General features: G+C 45.7%; 2 long non-coding RNA genes across 8 annotated transcripts in view; one reads left to right on the forward strand and one right to left on the reverse strand.

Annotated features, from left to right (window-relative positions):
- Positions 1–18,179, reverse strand: part of LOC106489220 (uncharacterized) — an 85,852-nt gene that overhangs the window by 14,670 nt on the left and 53,003 nt on the right. The gene's annotated exons all lie outside the window — the stretch shown is intronic.
- LOC136991300 (uncharacterized) lies at positions 13,335–14,393 on the forward strand. Its single transcript, XR_010883517.1, has 2 exons — positions 13,335–13,438; positions 13,939–14,393. It is a non-coding gene; the product is annotated as an uncharacterized lncRNA (long non-coding RNA).

Raw genomic sequence — 18,179 nt, forward strand, 5'->3', positions numbered from 1 at the left:
TCTCATGAAGAGGGATTTTTTTCTTATTGGTAGAGAATGTATGTCAAGCCCTTTAGAAACCTAAGAACCACATAATGAGAAAATAACAAAGAATCAGCACTCATAAGTGTCTGCCTGAAATTTCCACTGAATTGACTTTGATAGATCATTTTTTCCTGACAACAAAGAGACCAGAAGGATTGCCTGGATAGTAGTTCTTCACTGCAACCTATGATGAAAAATACTTGATCTAGCCAAATGGAAAGCCAAGGAAAGGACTTGCTCCCTAGAAGTATGATTTTCTGCACTGCTAGAGTAAATCTTGTCCAGGGATAGCATTTGAGAACATCAACACCAGAACCAAAATTAGGGATGCTTTTCCTTCTGAGAGTTCAACCTCCACCATCTCTTGCAGTGCCAACTTCAAGGCACTGACTCTGTCTGTCTCAGCGTTTTGTGGCCTTTTCTTGTTTGATATCAGTGCAGGGGACTGAAAAGCTAAGAACTGTCCTCCCTTCTTCTGTGGGCTTCAACAATAGCTGACTGCTGCTGCAATAGTGGTATTCTGGAAACAGTGGTTTTAGGTGCAGCTGATGACAGTGGGTGGCCTCTTTTTGCCCCACCAGCATCACCTCTTTCATCAATGGGACACTAGAGGTGGAATTTACTTAGTCCCTGGAGAGAAACATGTACTTTTAACATGTGATTCTTCTTATCATAAAGCCAATGTGAAAAACAGGTCAGATGAATAATTCCCTAGAATTATCTACTCCTCTCCATTAACTATAGAAGTTACCTAAGGTGGCATGCTTAGATAGATGCAAATATCCACATTGCAAACATCTGCATTTAGATTAGTTGAATCCCACACTAGCTATCTGTAATTTGGAAGGGGAAAATACTGATGCCTTATGACACAGAATCACCTGTGAGGTGATATTATCCTCACAGTCTTCCAAATTACAAAGACCAACAATTTTGACTTCCAAGTCTTCTCCAGGCATTCATAAGGAATGACAAACTGCACATCTGGAAGGAAAATGGCCTTTTTCTCAAGAGTAAAACATTGATTATGTCCAACATGTCATTCTTCCTTAAGATACAGCTTAAAAAGCATGGGAATTTCAGTCTGTCATGAAGCTGACCAGTAAAAGAAATTGCATATGTACTAACTTGCCAACAAACTCAGAGAAACCCTTATCATAACAAAAAATATGGCGGCTATGAAGTACAGCAGTAACAAACTATCTCTAACTAATAAATCCAAGTAAACACCAGGACTGGTCTAGTTCTTTGCCAAGAAACCATCAGGAGGAGCTCTGCGCAATTTGGGGCTCCTTTTCACCCTTGGATGGAGTCCTGCGCAAAGAAAGTATATGCTCTGTGTGTTAACAGACTCAAAGAAAAATAATAAACTTTTTATCTTGTCTTGTAATGAGATACCTCTACAATATTTTCATGAGGAAAAATGAGGAGTGGACAGGTGAGAGGCAGACCTGTTCCATGTGAACAAAAAGATGAGAGAGGAAGGCATAAGTGAGGATCCCACTTCCAGTTCCTACCACACAAGCTATAAAATTGCTGTGTCTTTCTCAGGGAGCTTTTCTTATGCTATTTCATATTGTCTTCCAAGCCAGAGCAGGCCTAAGGACCTGATTTGAAATGTTTACACTGAATTAACTTTAAATAATGATGAAAGGTAGAACGAACGATCTGTTCAGCTGACCATATGTAGATATCTACTTAAAAGTGAGATGAATTGTCTCAGCTCCATGTTGACTAGCTCTCCTTTGACTTAATCAGCAGTTACACACCTAGCTCGCACATGGACACCTGAATTTACCCCAAACATAAACATTTAAAATCCACCCCAGGCTTCACAACTTTCATTGGGAGACAGAATAATTTTCCAGACCAGTTTGGTAATGAACTAAATGATCTTAACAAAATGGAGAAACACTCTGAAAAAGCAGGAGGCAATTCTACTGAGACAAGAATAAAGCTCTACACTTAGGCAACAGATAGAAGATGAGGGATGATAGGCTAAGTAGCAGTTCTGAAAAAAATACCCTAGGATTATAGCTGACCATAAGCTATCAACAGTGTCACATTGCTATGAAAAAAGCAGTCATAATACTAGGATGTATGACTGGAAATATAGCCTATAAGACATATGAAGCAATCTTTCCATCCTGTTTGGCACTGGTTACATTGCATCCAGTTTTGGGCACTGCACGTCAGGGAAGATGTGCAATAAAAGTAAAGTTGCGAGAATGGCTGGACAGTCAAGAAAAAATAAGTTAATCTCAAGTCATTTCAAATAAAGAGACAAAAGAGATAGAAACTGGGCTTAACTTGCAGCAAAAGAGTTTCAGATTGCAAATCAGGCTTGCACATGTAACTTGTACATGTCAAAAATGAAAGCTTTTTTTTTTAATGATTAAGCACTGGAGTATCACCTTTGAATCTCCATTCTTAGAGATCTTGGAAAGCAGGTTAGTCGAATATCTGTCAGGGAGAACATAGGTATATATAATCCTGCCTTGGTTGGAGCAAAGAAGTAGAAAATCTCAGGTCTCCTGTATCACTGTTTTCTATAATTCTGTGATAACACCCATTTTAGAAATACGGAAGCTAAAATATGACTTGGCTTAGTCTACAACTGTGTGGTATAGCCAGAGTCAGAACACCTTGACTTACCTCATTCCTCCAAATAACACTAGCTAGTAATATTTTACCTGCTCTTAACAGAAGCAAAATTTGTTTTTAAGGGACACATTTTAAAAATAAAGACCACTTGCAAATTAAAAAAAGTATATAACTACAAGTTTACATTATTGTTGAATCTGTGCATATAAACTGAGCAATTTCAGCATTGTAATGCATAAAAAATCAGGCTTGCATTTATAGTAATAGCAATTACTTAGCATAATAAATATGTACATATTACATAGCAAATAGTGCTACAAAACTGTGTGTACAGTTTCATGCACTATTATTGTATCTTTTTAGTTGCCTGTACAGTCTCTGACACAAAGAAACAAAAAAACCTTCTGAAGGTGAAAGAATGCAACAGTATCATTTGTCTATCATATATAAAGATCACTTCCATCTTTAATGACTTCCCTGCAGAATGATGGTAACACAGCCCTAAAAGCATGATTTTACTCTTTGGCCTTTTCAGAACGGATGGGTTGGGGGATCACTGTGAAAACTGCAACTTCTTAATCTTCTAACATAACTGTTAAAAGACCAAGTACCTTCTTAGAAACCTTGCCAATCATTAGCACTGAATTTAGCCAATTTTCTGGCATTATATTTAACTGATCTTGTGCCCAGTGTCCAAAAAATACCTTGTAATTTGTTCTAGATGGCCCAAGCATACACCTATTACTTCTGTGAGGTCCAACGGCAATACTATGGATCCTTCTAGCAAATCAATGTTTGAGAGCCATGACAATTAACATTTTAAAGACAAGTGTTCTTTAAATTTTTGCGGGCTTCACCTGCCTGTGCTTCTTCCTTTCTGCAACTAATTATCATTTTAGCGCTTCTGTTATCTAGTTCTTAAGAGTTTTTACCCACTTTTAGAAAATAAAACCCACTCCAATTCAATTTCAGGACAGAGCCTCTAAACGGTATCATAGAGCTTTGCAAAAAAAGTCTAGTATAAATAGTGTGCCTTGTGCTTTGCCTACCACTAGAACTGGACACATAAAACTGCTCTTCTGGCTGCCTTGGGAAAATCCCCTTCAAAATTGTTGTTTACCATGTTGGGCTTTTAGATGCCAAGCCTGCAAGAGTAGCCACACAAGTTGCCAGGATTTAATAATATTTGTAACCTTATAAATTAACAAGGTCATCAGACCTATCAGATTATGATAAAATTCTCATGCCATTTTTGGCTTCTTTAACCCCTCAAATATAATGCAGAAGCCAGTGGCTCCAGGGCACTATCTCCTAGACCTCCATCAGTGACACTCGCCATCTGGATCCACAGATGTAGTGCAGATTAGGTCTGTTCCCTCGCTCTGTCATCGTGTCAAAGACATGCTCAGGATTTGTCTACACAGGGTGCTTCAAGAAAATTAATCTGGATTAACTAAGTGAAGTAAACAATATTGGATTTAAACTCTGAGTATCTGCACAGGTGTTTAACATTTAGTCAATCGGCATTACAAATGAATTGAGATTAACTTCCCTCTTTCACAGAGACGAGTGTTTGATGCCAAGAATTCTGACAGCAGTAGTTTCTTAATAGGAATTTCTTAGTGCAAGCCATAATGCCCTCTCTTTTCCTAAGATTTTTTCAGGGCTAGGAGAGGCTCTATCCAAACCTGCAATTCTTAACCAGGCAACAAGAGGAATGATGGCAGTTATGAAAGAAGTGATACAGCCAGTAGAAGAGAAGCTCATAACTGTATATGGGATTATTATGGGAGACATTAAACAGCACCTTGTTGATATCAACCTTTCCCACAATTGAAACAGGGCATTCCATATGTGGAGCTTTTGCCTCTCTTTCCATAACAATTAATAGAGACTGAAAGTGGTTTGTAATGCACCTGACACCAAAAGTAAAATTTGTATAACTTAACTTTAGACATCTAAAATACTTGCCTACATCTGACTTGTCAGATCAGGCTCTTTATAAACAGCCATTTCGGGGTGCAGTTCCTCTCCAAAATAGTTAGATGAATCATATCCTCGAAGCACCTCCTTCTCTCCTCTGACTATGAAGGAGTGTGATGTGACACTGAGTGTACACTCTACACCTCTAAAGATAAATTATGTGAAAGTGTATCAAGTTTTCCATTAGCCTGATATTTGTTTCATCTTGGCATGCCCAACAAAGGATGATCAAGTTAATGACTGTATGGTTCACATCTCTGGATTCATGTTGTATTTCCCTTGTCACCATACAGAACATTTTCATTGCATTTCATGGTGGGCTAGATGAGTGGACAGTGAGGTGGACTGAGAACTGGCTGAATGGCAGAGCTCAGAGGGTTGTGATCAGCGGCACAGAGTCTAGTTGGAGGCCTGTAGCTAGCGGTGTCCCCCAGGGGTCAGTACTGGGTCCAGTCTTGTTCAACTTCTTCATCAATGACCTGGATGAAGGGACAGAGTGCACCCTCAGCAAGTTTGCTGACGATACAAAACTGGGAGGAGTGGCTGATACGCCAGAGGGTTGTGCTGCCATTCAGAGAGACCTGGACAGGCTGGAGAGGTGGGCGGAGAGGAACCTCATGAAGTTCAACAAGGGCAAGTGCAGAGTCCTGCACCTGGGGAGGAATAACCCCATGCACCAGTACAGGTTGGGGGCTGACCTGCTGGAAAGCAGCTCTGCCGAGAAGGACCTGGGAGTCCTGGTGGACATGAAGTTGACCATGAGCCAGCAATGTGCCCTTGTGGCCAAGAAGGCCAGTGGTATCCTGGGTTGCATTAGGCAGACCATTGCCAGCAGGTCAAGGGAGGTGATCCTTCCCCTCTACTCAGCCCTGGTGAGGCCACATCTGGAGTGCTGTGTCCAGTTCTGGGCTCCCCAGTACAAGAGGGATGTGGCACTACTGGAGCAAGTCCAGCAAAGGGCTACAAAGATGATTAGGGGACTGGAGCATCTCTCTTATGAGGAAAGGCTGAGAGAGCTGGGCCTGTTTAGCCTGGAGAAGAGAAGGCTGAGAGGAGATCTTATCAATGTATACAAATATCTGAAGGGAGGGTGTCAAGAGGATGGGACCAGACTCTTTTCAGTGGTGCCGAGCGACAGGACGCGAGGCAATGGGCACAAACTGAAACACAGACACTTCCATCTGAACATGAGGAAAAACTTCTTCACTGTGAGGGTGACAGAGCACTGGAACAGGTTGCCCCGAGAGGTTGTGGAGTCTCCTTCTCTGGAGATATTCAAAACGCGCCTGGATGCAATCCTGTGCAACGTGCTCTAGGTGACCCTGCTTGAGCAGGGGGGTTGGACTAGATGATCTCCAGAGGTCCCTTCCAACCTCAACCATTCTGTGATTCTGTGATTCTGATTTTCATCATATATCTGAATGAAAGTCATATTTTAACAGTTCGTTTTTTCTTTTGGTGTGCTCCAGATATCCAACCATTTTCTTTTTCTTTTGCTAAAAATAATATCTGAGTATCACTTGACTCAGACACTAGTGTTTTAAGACACCATACACATCTGTAGAAAAGATGGATGGAAAAGACTCTAGGCTAGTGTCTGACATAGGATGGCTCTAGCAACCCTACTACCCAGACCATGACCTTGCCAGATATACTTCAGCTTGGGAGCCCCACTTCTCCAGTTTGATTTCAGTCAGGCTGGTGCCTCCACTTGAAGCCATAGTTTGGGAACTGCTGCTCCAGGCCTTATAAAGGCTTGAATTACATATCTATATAGTCTTTTTTTGAATAAGATGGTTATATATTAATATATAATAGATGCATTATATAATAGATGTAATATATAATAGATATATTAATATATAATAGATGTTTATATATTAATTTCTTTCTGCAACAGGGTAACAGACAGGCAAAGTGGGAGGTATCATATGTTGACCATTTTTGCACTAACACATGTTATTCTTCTACCCAAGACAGAGAAACATGATTTAGAGGAACAGGACAAGTACAAACTGTCTAGAAAGTTACTAAAGCATTTATCAATGGTCAGTTATTGGAAGGATGTATAGAGTAGGATTCCTCAGGAGTCCGTGCTGAGTTTGGGGCTTTTCAATATTTCCATTAACAACCTGAAGGATAGAAGAGAGAATATGCTTATTCATCACTGCAGACAATCCCAAGCTAATAGAGATTGCCAGCTAACTGGAAGATAAGACTGAAGTTCAAATTATTTTTACAAATTGGAGAAATAATCTTAAAAAATAGGTGGCAATTCAATAGGGACGTATGCAAGGTTCTGCATTTACTTACACACTGCACAAATACAGGACGTGCAGGAATTGGTAAAACAACAGCTGTGTAGAAAAGGGGCTAAGGGAGCACGGCCAGAATAGAATCAACTGTGCTGCTTCAAAAAAAAAGGCAAATCTTATACTGGGATATATAAAAAGGAAGACAGCCCTTAGGAGACTTGACTTGTCTGCTCCTTCAGCAGTGGTAAGGTCTTAGCTGGAAAACTGTGTCTAGTTTGTGACACAATACAAGAAAGATTGGACAGAGTTCAGAAAAGAGAGATGAGAATGATCAGAGGTCCAGAAAATATGACCCCTATGAAGAAAAAACAAAAGAACTTGCATGGTTTAGTCTAGAGATGATTAAGGAAAACATGCCAGGAAAAGCCTTCTAACATGAAGGATGGTTAAACACTGGAATAGACTGCATAGGGAGGCTGTGAAATCCCCATTCTTGGATGTCTGTAGGAACAGGTTAGGCAAACATCTGTCAGAAAAAACAAAGGGAAAGCAGGTCTTTGGAGCACTGGGAGAGGCTCAATGACCTCTGAGATCCCTTCCAACACTATTTTCTAGGATACAGTCATTTTGCATCTTCTAAATTTTTTGTTGTACTTTGGAATAATTGTACAAAGAACAGCATTTCTCATTCTGCATCCCTGGAGTTGAATGCATCTGAGCTTTGATACTTGCTATAAATTCACAAAGTCTGCTAGTTCTCAGAGTTCACTGCACTAAAGCGAAGGCAGTTAGACAGCCTGTTTTTATAATGCTTTCATTGAATAAATTTGCAAAGCTGCTACCTAGAGTCTACAGTATTGCTCAGCACCACTTTGTTAATTTGGAATCCAGATCTGGTGACTGATTTAAGAAAACAGTTCAGCTAATCCCTAGTGAATAGAAATCCTCAGCCTAAGACTGTACAGCTCACCAGATTCCCACACGTGCAAATGCAGCAGCTGCCTTGCAAAGGGAAGTTAAAATATCAAGTACTAACTTCAGGGGGTTTTCACATGACAGGTTTATTTTCCTTCCTCGGAGTTTTAGGGCTCCAGCTTTGAAGCATGCAGTAGAGACGGTCATGAACTGTACAAACCTACAAAACTTTCATACTATCCAATTTTTGTAGTAACGTGGCAAGTGCCCATATGTGTTCTGGAAAGCTCTGAGTACAGCAATACCAGCAGGAAAATATGCAGAGCTACTATTGTTAAAGAACACACTTCTGCTAATTAGCCTTGGCTCATTTCTTCAGCCAGTCAATACGAACAGCATGTATACCCATGGGATATCAATAAGTTCTATCTTTTTAACTATTTTGCTGTAACTGCCTTCTGCACTATAAAGCAGAAATTCAGAGAGTACTATGAATAATAATTCCTCAGTGCTTCTGGGGAGCACATTTTTTCTTATGGAAAGGCCACTATGCAGATTGTTTCCTACCTTACAGGAGGCCCATGTTTGACCCAAAATCTTTTGAGCTTTGGGAGACTGAACAAGGCCCATTTCTTCACTCAGATTTGGTATGAGGTTGGCATCTAGCTGATTTTCCTGGGACATTGAGATAGGCCAGTCAATTCCACATATGTTATAAACTGTACCTGCTCCTGGAACAGCAGTCAAAATTTAGAAATAAATTAATAAATATTTTAAAAAGCAATTTATTTTAATTATAACAGCAATGAAATGTCAATTATCAGAATTATTATAGAGACATAATAAGTGCTTTCAAAGCAGTCCTTCTGAGTGATACCGCATTAGTGAACAACTCTAGTGCAACTGAAACTAGTCTCCACTAAAGCCAAATGCAAAATCCACTTACCCATAATCACAAGAATACCAAAATCCCCTCTTTTCTTTCTATTGTCACACTACTTACAGCATAAGTTTTGAGAACGCCATGTAAGTTGCACAGTTATATATTGGCTTATATATGACCCCCAGATGTCTCAGATGCATGCCTCCCTCTTCTCATCCTTGCTATCACCTTCCACTCTACCCTTATCACACACTCTTTTCCACTGTTTCTCAGGAGTTTTTTTTTTCCTTACAACTGAAGAAAGCTGTATGTGATTAACCCTGGAAGGTATACATACCTTTCTAAAGACTGATGCTTCTCGTCTGCTCTCAGAAGCTAAAAGATTTGTTTCTACAATACTCCCATCTCCTGTCAATTCAAGCATGGAACTCATTTCTCTAACAGGGCAGTGCAAGACACTAATACCTGTACACGACAGCTGAAATCCCTTTGTTATCATTATCCCTTCAACATCCCTTCCCTTAGAAACAGGGTATTCTTGCCCATGGGCACATTCTAGTAGATGTACATTTACATTTGCAATGGAAATCTCTGAGATAACGCCTAAGAAAAAAACAAGTCCCAACATCTACAGGTACTTGGATACCCATCTCAGACTAACCAAAGAGAAATGATGAAATGGGAGTCAGATGCCCAAGGATCCAAGATGACATTTGAGGATCCAGGCCTATGGTCCCATCTGAGCTACCCAAGCACCAAATAATTCAAGATGCTCTTTCTATGGAGGAAAGTTTCACGTGGTAAACTTGGCCGAAGCTTCTGCACTAAACATACTTCCATGCAGCGTATTAGGTGTTGTTGGTCTGCTCCCTGAAACCTGTATCAGAGACAGCTGCTGTATACTACCTATAGTTACATATCACATACAGAAAGCAAGGATAAAACTATACAAAGATACGCTGCTTTTGTTAACTTAGTAACAGTTTTTGTGGTGTCACATGTAGTGCAGCCACTCATTTGAACTGTAATAACAGGCAGGCTGTATTTACTAAAATGAAGTCACTATTTTGTGATGAGTAATTAAATACTTTCTGAATACACTTTTATATGGGCATTCTTTTAATAAATAACAAGACTCTTTCTCTTCATATGACATTTTATAAATGTTATCTGTCTTGCTTATATCCTTAGGCCATCCTGGCTATGACATGACCACCACATTTTATAAACATGCTGCAGCTGTCCATAATCCTTATAAGTTAATATATAGCATTGCTATGGTGAGTTAGATGGTTTCTGGACTCCCAAAAAATGATCTTGCCCAAATAAGCTTATAAGCCAAGTAGACAACAAGAACAGTGCGTAACAGCTGATAAAAAGTAAAAAAAAAAACTGATCAAACTGAAGAAATGCCAATCCTGAGCACACTCTTTTCCTCCAGATGTTTCCCCTTATACCCATTTGTTTCTTTATGGGGGAAGAATGCCTGCATTGTAAGGAAAAAGGACATAACTAATACAGCACCTACAAGCTCGATGCTTCCATATCTAGATTTAAGGGACCTAGCCCCTAAGATAGGATACAAAACCCCAAACCAAGCGCCTCAGTTCCCTGTGGGATACATGAGAAAAGTCTGGAATCCCAGAGGAGTGATAAAAACATATTTGCACATTAGGTCGTGTAGAACTAGCTGATACAAAAGGCTGGCACGTGAAGCTGCTGAAATCACTTTTCTCTCTAGTTTGCATACATTGAAGTGACAACTCAGAATTAATACAGACTCTAGGCTGGAACCTAGTATCGCTCTTAAGTACTGAGTATTGCTATTAGGAGTAAGTACTTCATCAGGACTAATACTATTACACGTGCGCATTGCAGATCAGCCCAGCACAAATACACACTCCTCCTTATCCAAACAACTTGCATTTCGAGCCATGCATATACATATCACAGGTATTTAATAAAGTTTCTCCATACATGCGCCCTTTAGTACACTAATCATTTTGGTTACTCTTCCCTGAATTCCCCCTAGAGCACTAATTAATTTATGGCAGAGAAGTAATATTAATTAGTCTATTAAACTGAGGAAATATTAATTCAGATGTATGCAGAGAATTTTTTTTCTGTATTTACTCTTAATTTACATCTTGATGAGGTAAATCCCCAATGTTACTTTGCCAAGTTAAATAAAATTTCACTGGTAATTGAAGTTGTCCTATGGGATTGTAGGAAATACATGTCTTAATGAATTTGGTCCACTAAATGGATATGGCCAAGAGTAAATTACATTTAATATCTCCAAGCAAAAGTAATCAAGAAAACATTTTTTCAGAACTGCTGGCATTTCTGAGTGCAAATTATTTTCTATTTAAATAGATGAATATTGATATGCTTAACATAACTCTATACAAGAAGTTTGATTATTCCCTGGGAACTGCTGTCCCACACTTATACTCTCCAAAGGCACAAAGGACTGCAGCAGCTTTCAGCTCATTTGGGAGCTCTGAAGTGCCACTGCTGAAATGCAAACATGACATACATTATCCAAAAAAAAAAAGTTTATGATAGTTTTTATGTTTATCTTTGTCGTTTAGATTCCAGATTGCAGGGCCCAATTCCATCACAACAGCAGAATGAGACCTGTCATCAGGACCAATACTTCAGGTTTCCCCTGAGCAGCAAAGGAAAGTGATGGGGTGGTGTGCCATGCCCAGGCCTCGAAGAGTGGCATCTGGTCCCCGGGCACAGTGGGCTCGGGGGTCCCAGAGCACGGCGGGCTCAGGGGTCCCAGGCCCCGGCCGAGAGCTGAAGACGGTGCCAAGGCAAGGGGCACGAAGGCGCGGTAGAGCCAAGGGCTCCGGGACAGCGGTTTGATGTTTTAGGGCAGAGGGAGGGGTTAAAAAAAAACAAGGGAGGAAACCGCAAGGTGTGTTCAGCGCCGCTGTAGAGAAACCAGAAGGGGTGGACATTATCAACCGTACCTTCGAGCTCTAGGCAACATACTGATTTTTCAATTGAAGAGACCCGGAGTTCTGGACGTTTCCTAAGCACCGCGGCGCGGCCGCAGCCCTGTGTTTCTGTGCACGGCAAAGGGGAGACGGCGGCTCTGCGTGCCGCTAACGGGCCCCCGAGGCCCCGAGGCGGGCTGCGGGCCCGGCGCGCGTGTGCTCCGGCCCCTGGCGGCGCTGCGGCCCCGGAGACGCCCCGGAGCGGAGCCGCGGGAAGGCGCAGCTCCCGCGGGGTCTCCGCGGGCGGCGGCCCGGGGCTCCGAGCCCCTGCGAGCTGCCGCGCAGCGCCGAGCCCGGCAGCAGCACCCCCGGCGCCGCAGGCCGGGCCCAGCCCGGCTGCGCGGAAAACCCCGGGAGGCACCGCGGAGCGCCCCTGAAACGAAGCCGCCCCCGGAAAGTCAGGCCTCCCCGGGGAGCTTGCGCGGCACGGCGGAGCCCGCGGCAGGGCGGCGCGGCGCGGGGCGCTCACAGCCCCCCTCAGCCCCTGCGGAGGGGGCGCCGGGCTCGGGCTCGGGCTCGGCGGCTCCGGGGCGCCGCTCCCCGCCCTCGCTGCCGCTCGCCGCGGCGGCCCCCACCGCGGGCGCGGCGCCGCAGGCAGGTCCCCCCCGCCGCCCCGGCCCGGCACGGCCCGGCACGGCACGGCCGCTCTTTCCCAGCACAGCCCCAGCACCGTCCCAAACTATCCCAGCACAGCCCCAGCACCGACTGTCCCAGCATTGTCCCAAACTATTCCAGCACAGTCCCAAACTGTCCCAAACTGTCCCAGCACAGTCCCAGCACCGTCCCAAACTGTCCCAGCACTGTCCCAAACTATTCCAGCACAGTCCCAGACTGTCCCAGCACAGTCCCAGACTGTCACAAACTATCCCAGCACAGTCCCAGACTGCCCCAGCGCTGTCCCAGACTGTCCCAGCGCTGTCCCAGCCTGTCCCAGCTGCTCTGCGGTAGCCCTCTGCCTCCGGCGCGTCCCCCGGGTTTCCCGAGGGAGAGGCTGCCCCCTGCACCAGCCAGGCCGACCCAAGCACGAGGGCTCGGGGAGCGCAGCGGCTGGCCGTGCCTGTCCGAGCGCCCCGGAGGGGTTAATCGCGCCGCAGGACAGCTCCGGCCGCTGCCACAGAGGCACGAACCATTTGCCTTCTCTGCTAAGGAGACAGGCAGCGGGGGCTCTGCCGAAGGTGACCCACAAGTTGTTTTGCAGCTCAGATGTACTGCTTGCAGTGTTACCATTTAACGGGAAACTCCAACTATGTTTCAGCTCTCCCAGGAAAGTGGAGCATGGACAAATCTGCAGCTCCGGGGTGTCAAGTTTGCGGGAAATGGCCGAACACAAGTTTCTTCTTGCATTTCCCTCCCAGAAAAAGCTGAACCCGGGAGATAAATGACTGCTTCGTGGTAAATACTGACCAACAGCAGCAGCTGGAGACGAATCAGCAGAACACCAGTATTTTAACTGCAGCCTTTGGAGGAGAGGGGGAGAAAAGGGAAATCTCCGAGCCGCCGCAGCCGCCTGCGCGCCCACTGGTTTCACTGGTTCGAGCGTCTGCGAGGAAAAGATAAGAGGCTGGTGCAAAACAAAGGGAAAAAAAAGGCAATCAAAAACTGAGCAGCACTAATTACTTAAAAGTAGGCGCGACTCCGCAAAACTGCTGACGGCAGCTGGGCGCCGGGCTGCCGCGAAGGAGCGCCGCCGGCGCACGTGGCCGAGGCGGCGGCGAGGCGAGCCCTGCCCGAGCGCCGCTCCTTCCCCGGCAGCCGCGGGGACGCAGGTAGGCGAAGGCGAAGGCGAAGGCGAAGGCGAGCGAGGCGGCGGCCGGGAGCGCCGGGGCGCGGCTCAGCCCCGCCGGCCCCGCGGAGCGGAGCGGAGCGCGGAGCGCGGCTCAGCCCGCCCGCGGCGGCGCTTCGCGGCGCTGCGGCTCCCTCCGCGGCGGGCGGGCGGGCGGGCGGGCGGCGGCTCCGCGGCAGCGATTCACTGCAGGAGAGGCGGTAGGTAACTGGCAGCTCGCCGGCTCTCGAAGCACCGGTGATCAAAAATGAAAGTGGGAAATACTCCCCAAACCCAAACGCGCTGGCTTCCGCGGAGCGGGACGAAAATGACTGCAGTTATCGACGAGATCCTGAAAGCTATACTTGCTTTTCAAGGAGTCAGAAATTACTTCGCGCGTTGGTGCCACTATCGTTTCTGTCTTTATATAAATGCCCAAGACACCAGAAAGTTTCTGTTGGAGAAATTTTAACATTTTACAGTAACTGCTCATTTTCCCGGAAGCCAAAACTAGCCTGGGAAGCAGATCTGCAGACACACACTGCGAGCAGCTCTCGACTCCGCTTCGCCTGATGAAGTTTAGTGTGGAAAAGGCTTCGCCGCCAGGACCCCTCTTTGGCACCCGATCCTGCTACAGTTTCCCTGTTAACTTGCCGTGGAGCAGAATCGGGCCCCTGATGAGCACTCCTGCCTCGCTGCCCAATGCTCGCTCTCTCACCTGTACAAGTACATAACCGAGAAGAAGAAATCACCTACGTCAATTTCAAAAGCCGGCTATACTTAAAAAAACAGTTGTTGTTTTTTTACAGTGATAGTCCAGCCTTTTCTGACCCGCTGAACTTTTTTGCTTAATTGTACCGTTTGACTTTCTGCTAAAAGGAGGTAATTCTTCGCTTCTTTTTATGTGTTGAATAACTCTGTATGTGCCGGAAGAAATAAAAGTATCAGCAGACACCCAAGATCCCGAGCATTTGCACTTGCTATTTATAATGAGGGGATTTTAAATCGCTTAATTTAATTATGCCATGACAGCAACGTAACGTAGTCATCTGTAGAGCTGAGCCTGCCTGAAGAGCCAGGGGAACTTACGCCGAGATCTACGCCAGGTTTCACAAGAGGCTAAAGAGGCCGGTAGCCCCGGTGCCACTGGGGGGGGCGAGAGGGGGAGCGGGGGGGGCACAAAATTACGCGCTTGGGGACATCTCCAAGTAACGGGGTGTCCGAAAACAGGACGTTCAGCAACCTGACAGCGAGGGGATGAGCTGGATGTTGAGCCCGCCAGGAAAGCGAGCTGGCACACGCGGATTTGGTTGTTGCCACCAGCCAAGTGTTTGGACCGGGGAACGCAGAGGGGCGACAAGCAGCCTGGGCGGCGGGCGACACGCGCAGCCGGGCCCGGGCTGCCCCGTCCCCCGCCCTGCGCGGCCCCGGGGCCACCGGGGCACTGCACAAACGGCACCCCTGCTCTTGGCCACGGCTCTGAAGTAATTAAAATAATAATAATAACAACAACAACAAAAGAAAAAGCAACAGGAAAAGACAAGTCGTCGTTGGGAAACCGCTATCCAAAACCCAAGTTATTGTATTCCTTTTGCTAAGAGTTGTCGTTATTTGCTGTATATATCCTCCCTCCAGTCAATCGTGATGGGCACGTTTTAAAGCCTCCACTAATTTACACAGAACAAAGACTAGGACTGACACTTTCCAGTTGCACTAGGGAGAAAAAAAAAACTCAATTAAAAATAACGATTTTCTTCCTGGACAGCTACCAATGTTTTGCCCTTACCTTCCCGGGATTTTCATTTAACCTCTCTAATACCCTGAAAGGCTCTAATCATTTTGCATACATTGTATCATACCTTTTCATTCCTGCAATACAGAACAGTACCGGGCTGACCACAGACTGCTCAAATAGCTACTTTGCTCAGTAAAAAAAAGAAAGAAAGTAAAAGAAAAAAGGCAATGAGGTGCACGGGGTTAATTAAATCATGCAGAGATTCAGTTGTATGAGCAAAAATCAGCCAGTCTTTAACAACCTGGTAGCACATGCTGGATATGTACAACGATGTCTGAAATAATAATTACGAAATTACGAAGCTCTAGATAGACAAAAAGTTTCCAGACCATACCAAAAAAAAAAAAAAAAAAAACTCGGCAGAACTGACTCGTGTTAACCGAGGCTGCTGATCCTTCAGCTTCCCCTTGACTCGCAGATCACGTCCATTTCCTCCACAGGTTTCCCAAAACCTCGCTTTTGGAGCTCATTCTGCGGGCTCGGCTGCACGGAAAGCAGGGCAGCGATCCGGGGGAGCGGAGGGGCTCGAGTGCCGGCCCTCGCCCCCCGCCGAGGCTCTCCAGCCCCTGCCGAGGGTTTTCCAGCGCGGAGCAGAGGCAGGTCCCCGTGTCCCGCCGTGCCCGGCTCCCCGAGGGGCTGCGTTTCCCGAGGAGACCTCGGGGCTCCCGGCAAACTCCCGTCTCTAGGCGAGGGAAACGCCGAGGAGCGCAGCGGGATCCCGGAGTCCCTCCTATTTTGCTGGAAACGGAGAGACACCGGTTCAGGCTTTGCTGGCACCGGCGCTGCGAGGACCCTTCCCGCTGCCTCCTACCCCCTCCCTCAAGCTCTTCTCCTCCTCAAATAAACCTGCTCTTTTTCCAAGCGCAAGCCGTCCCCGCAATACCTCCTCAGCCGCCCTTGACATTTGGAGCTTGTGAAAAAAGCAGAGGTCTGAAGCTGTGGTTGTCACCCGTTAACTTTCCGTGACACCACGGGGGAATTTTTATTTCTCTGAAAATCGCGCAGACGAACCCATTTACTTTATTTGGTGATCTCTGGCAAAACCTGCGCAGCACATAACCGAGGCTGGATGTGCGAGCGTGGTTTATCTCCATCATGAGACAGTGGGGATATCCCTCTAATCTGGCTGCGATCTCATCTGTTAGATAAGGCATGCGCTGGGAAAGGGGGCTTGGAAACGTGCCATTTCCCCACCAAAAAACATCCCTTCCCCGGTCCCCGAAGTCAGAATTGACATTTTCCTATTCTCCTCGCTGCTTAGGTACATATGGAGCTGCTTTCGATTGCTATCTAAAAAGCTCGCTGATTTCGTAAGAAGGGAGACTGAAATATAACCATTTCAGGAAACACAGAGCTGCTAAAAGTTATTAGTAAAGAGTATCAAATCAAATCCCCATCACGGTTGTGAAAGGACTTTTCAAAAAAGGAAAGTAAATTGAATTCGATCTCTCTGTCCCATTTTTTAATCTGGAAAGTTACTGTACTTCGCCAACAAAATCCTAAAAGTTTACAAAAAAAAAATCAATAAAAAAACACTTTGGAGTGGTGTGCAAACACGGTAAACGCCTGACCGGAAGATCCAGGCATCTGGAACTGAAATTTGTCGTTTCTATCTGACTGCTGGTGTCAACGGCATGTTGATAAACAATAACTGAGAATTGAGGGGGAGCAGCAGGGGGCAAGGGGGGGGGGGGCAGAAAGCTCTTCTTTCCCAAAGGCGGAGTTTTTGAGGTCATTTCAGCTAGACTCTTTCGTCATTTTGAATATAAAAGTAAGCTGAATGGCTGATTTCCTTAGTCACTCGCCTGACTCGGATGATGCAGTAACATCGCGTATAGATTACTTTAATCGAGAGGTCAAAGCATTCTTGTTCTGCCCCTGATGTCCGGCTGTGCTTTTAATAAAAGGTCAGTGTAACTGTCCGAGCTCGCTGCAAACCGGATTAAACTATAAACCTTGAGAATATGGACATTTGGAACATAATCGTCTCTACGTTTGTATTTTATTACAGAAAGAATACTGAAGGCTGTTTGGTAAGCAAACACTTTTTGAGAGGAACTTCAGAGTTTCCTTATCTGTCTTAAGAGGAAAACAGTATGCACTGTGTAGTAACTTTTCCCTATAAGGCATCTACTATCCGGTGTAGTAAACAATCGGTGTCCCTTCCGAAAATGAAGGACGGTTCTTCCACCGGCCTCTTAAAAACTTGGGAAAAAACTTCTGCTCTGCTTAAATCAGCTTTCCCCCTCCCGGATCGGCTAGCAAAGTAACACCGAAGCAGGCAGCCCGCGCTGCTTCTTCTGCCTGTCCGAAAGCCCGCAGAACCAGCGGCACTCTCGCCCGCAGAAGTGAAACCGTGCGGATGGAGCCGCGCTGCTGCGTGCGCGGGGGGGCGGCGAGCGGCGGGGCTGCGGCGAGCGGCGGCCGGAGCCGCGCCGCTCCCGCCGCCGCCGCCGCCGCCGCCGCCGCCGCCGCGGGGCTGCAGCGCGCCGGGCGCCCGCCGCCGGGCTACGGCTGCTCGCTGCTGACTCAGAAAAGCAATGTAGGTCATAACGAGTTTCCTTAAGTTACCTAAGTTCGAACAATTAAGCTTTTCTTCGGAGACTTCTAAAGTGCTGTTGCAACATTTCTAAACGCCGGGGCTTGCGCTGAAGTTCAACCCCCATCTGAGCAATTACGCTGCGGCTAACCAGACAGCGTTTGGAGTCTGCGTGCCTGCTTTTTGGTACTCGCACATTTAACCTCTTGCTTTTATCTCCCTTTGCCAATTTCCATCACAACACTGCTTTTTTTTTTTTTTAATAATCTTCTGTCTCAGGGGCGTGTTTTAAAAAAAAGTCCCAGTGCATCACGTCCCATTTTCTTCTAAATTTTCAGGAAATAGGAAAGTGAATTGCTCTACTGAGTTTTGAACTCTTTCCAGGAAAGCTTATTCGTACTTCATAGTATA

The sequence above is a fragment of the Apteryx mantelli genome, chromosome 1 (genome assembly GCF_036417845.1).
Source record: "Apteryx mantelli isolate bAptMan1 chromosome 1, bAptMan1.hap1, whole genome shotgun sequence".
Lineage (NCBI taxonomy): Eukaryota > Metazoa > Chordata > Aves > Apterygiformes > Apterygidae > Apteryx > Apteryx mantelli.